Source organism: Bos mutus, unplaced genomic scaffold, assembly GCF_027580195.1.
Source record: "Bos mutus isolate GX-2022 unplaced genomic scaffold, NWIPB_WYAK_1.1 CTG538, whole genome shotgun sequence".
Lineage (NCBI taxonomy): Eukaryota > Metazoa > Chordata > Mammalia > Artiodactyla > Bovidae > Bos > Bos mutus.
Window position 1 is genome coordinate 2,221 of NW_027220019.1, and position 3,838 is coordinate 6,058.

The 3,838-nt window shown below is 39.1% G+C and overlaps 1 pseudogene; it reads right to left on the reverse strand.

The window, feature by feature from the left end:
• Nucleotides 1-1,842: 1,842 nt before the first annotated feature.
• LOC138987058 (zinc finger protein 280B-like) lies at nt 1,843-3,483 on the reverse strand (annotated as a pseudogene).
• Between the last annotated feature and the right edge of the window lie 355 nt (nt 3,484-3,838).

Below are 3,838 nucleotides of genomic sequence, written 5' to 3' on the forward strand. Positions count from 1 at the left end.
TACATAGAGTTCTCACATAAGATCAGAAACACACACACACACACACATTTTATACAACTAAAAGTGGTTTAAGCTGACACTTTGCAAAGTGCTTTGGCCCAAGAAAATTAACTGGAAAGGCCTAGTAATATATTCAAAGTGCAAACCAATCAATCAAGCATTGAATAAATAAATACAATCTACTTGTATTTGAATTTACACTCAAGAAATTACCTAAAATGGAGACAATAGGCTTACTCTAGCTTAGTCATCTGTAGTCCTTCCTCTTCCGTTCTGAGATGGATGCTAATACCTTGGTGATTACCACTTTCCAGGGTTCTGTGAAAGCTTAGAGCATTTAAATAAATTGTGGAAGGGGAAAAAGTAGGGGAGAGACAAAGAGGAGGAGAAAGGAAGAGGAAATGGAGAGATTTCTCTGGCATAGGTATACAGCCAGATCCCAGGTTCCTTTGAATGGTGCACAGAGATTGCTAGGTAACTGTGCCAGAAGTGGAGAAAGTATGGCATTCAACTCCAGGAGGAGACTCAACTCCAGGAACACAGAGGAAGCCAAGTGTGCTGATGTTCAGGAACCAATTGATAAATGGGAAATTACACACACAAAGAATTAGCTGTTAACTGCAATACATTCGTGTTCAAGGCAAGATAAGATACAAAACTGAAATCTTCACATGTTCAACTAGGGTAAGATACATGTAACTGGAAAAGGTAAGGAAAAGTTCTATAGAGGGTTTAATCACCCTGGACCCTCTGTATCCACTACATTTACTATTCTCACACAACTCCATTGTAGCTTAAGGGTAAGAGAACTAAATTTAGCCCAATTCATAAACTGAACAGATTCCCTGTGTTTGATCCTTTTCAGTTAAAACTATGGGTCCAGTACAAATCAAACTGGATGTCAAGGCTTTTTTACTTGGGAATCTTAACTTGCTTTACTTTTGTGACTGAGACAGATATGGCTACTTCACTGTGACTAAAGGCTAGCCAAATGGGAAAGGGGATGGAATGAATCAAATTCCCCTTTTGATCACTCAACAGGAGGTCCACAGGAACCATGCCTCATTCTATTAACTATCTCTGCTTCCCCAACTGCAGTCAATGATAACACAGGTCCTGCTTGATGCTTGCAGGGCCTCTCACCAAACACAGGCATTTAAATGGTTGGCTTCCTTGAGATGTCCCTGGGCTAGGTAAAGATACTCTGAGACAGTGTTCCTTCTGCCTTGGCTCCATGCCTGGAGGGAATGCATACCTCTTCCTCCAATGGGACAAGAAGCCACAGCTCTCCACTGACTAAATCCCATGTCTGGTCCCAACTCACATCATAGCTTCTCCATCAACTTCTCCACACCAGGCTTTTGGAGCCAGGTTATCTTAGATCAGCACAACAGAGGCACTTCGGAGAGTTCAGCAGCACAAGGGAACATACAATAACAAAGCCATTCCAATCTGGCTATATAGTTAATATTGAGATAGTCAAGGCATGAAAACAGTTGAAAATTACGTTGCTAAAACACTCTACAGATTATACGTATAGCAGAGCTTTCGAACTTACAAATAACATGAAATACCAAAATAGGCTGTTACTTTTCCTTTCGCCACCTCTCTCGTTCTCTCTCTCTCTCACACACACACACGCACACATACTTTTTAGTGCTAAGACAACTGTATGAAAAACAGGTAATATATTTTTAAATAACATCTCAATATTCAAACAAAACTATACTTCATGTATTTAAAACAAAAACACATAAATTACGCATTGGTTTCTCTGTATTTATTATTGAATCATGCTATAGTTGAATTTTTTGTTTTTAATGGAGTTTATAACTTTGAAATACTTGCTTCAGACTTACTTAAAGTAGAATTAACTGGGTTTTTTTGACCTCCTACTTTTAGATTTGGGGGGTGATGGTTCAGAATCAGATGCGTTCACAGTAATGGATGCTACTTCCACCAATCCTGGTTGAAGGGGTTCCAGTGATACCTGAATAACAACTTTTGTTTCAGGAGGTAATCCTTCTAGCTGCTTAGGCTTCTTAAACATTTGATGACACTGGGTCTTGTGCTCCCTTTTTCTTTACAAGTTAAAAATTGTAGTTTACATTTGGAACACTGGTGAAAACTCTTTGCCCAGTGCTGTCTATAATGACATATGTATAGTGCTTCAGTTTTAAAAATTTGAGACAAAAGGGCAAAGTAAATTTTAGTGTTACCATGGTATGCTCTGAAATGTGCATCCACATCTGCAAAGAATGATGATCTGTAACTGCAAACCTGGCATACATAGGGCATTTCACCAGGCTTATGATTATCTTTCATGTGCTGTAAGAGAATCTGATCTGCCTCAAAGGACAATTCACAGATTTTACAGACTGTGCAGGGCTCCTGGGAAGTGTGGACACTTTCAATGTGACACTGCAGCTGGAAGGGCGTAGGAAACTGGCGGTGGCAGTGCTGGCAGGTGGTGTGGTATTTCCAGCTGTCACATCTCAGCCTCTCAAGTTCCAAATGGTGCTTCATGTGATTCATAAACTCAACATTTTTTAGAACCTTCAAGCAGCTGTGGCATTTAAAGACTGTGTGAGTTTTCGGTTCTGGCTGCCCATCTCCTATATGCTGTCCATAGTAGAAGTCACGAAGTAACACAATCAGATTGCCTTCTGTGGGATCAGCAAACTTATTTTGACTTGATACACTTGGAAAGTCAGTTTTTGTCAATACATTTCCCCCTAAAGGACTTACAGGCTTGCAATGAACATTGTCCTTTGGAAAAGCTGTTGGACAAGGTTCTCCACTCTGAACATGGCTTAATGAGTTATGAACACTGTCTGGTGTGCTTTGCTGAGTAGTCACTGTATGAAAAGTACCTGAAAGGGACAAAGCTAAAGAATGTTCTCCTATAACTCCATCACTGAGTGTAGGCCTTTTGGGACTTGTGCTATTTGTTTCAGAAGTGGAAACTCGCTTTGATACACGAGGACTTTTATCCATATCTCCTGCAGAAACTGCTGTTTCTACTGGATGCTGCAATGAACTTGTGAAGGTAATCAAAGGAGAACATAACTCTGAAAAGCTATTAGGCATTATTTGTGGTGAAATATTTTTAGAATCCGCTTTGGACAAAGGCTCAATAATAATAGGACTATCTGTTGATCTTGATTCAGAGACAGAAAGTGGCAAGACAGTCTTTGCTTCTGATGTAGGAGTCACATGACTAACAGGCTGTAATTTCTGAGCATTATCTTTCCTGAAGTGACCATACCTATTTCTCCTTGAACAAGAACCTGGGGTAACTCTGTTCAGTATGTTTGAAATGACTGGTTTTGAATTTGAGGTCATCCCAACAAAGATCACATCATCATCCTCATGTACATGTTCCACTCCAACCAAGATGAGTTCAGCATCTTCATCATTTACTAGTTTGGTTTCTCCCTCGCTTTTCTGTGGTTCTGGCTCTTGTTCTTCTTCACATGACATCCATGGTGGTTCCATATTTTAAATACTTTTTTGTTCTTGGAGGGTGTGACCACAAGTCCCAGTGCTTCCTTTAAATAAACTGCCACCTAGGTATAAATATACTACATATTAGTTAAGTACAGAAAAATGTGCTATTTGGTTATCTCCAAAACTCTATGGTAGTTATAAACACCCTTATCTTACAAATAAAGATACTGAGCATCAAAGAGACTAAATGAAAGATGAATAACCTATGACTACAAGTCTACATGACTCAAGAATAATAGCTTTGTTCCATGTTGATTTTAATCTCTTCTAATTAAAAAAAAAAAAGAAAGAAAAAGAAAAAACAGAATACCACCACTGATCATTAGGA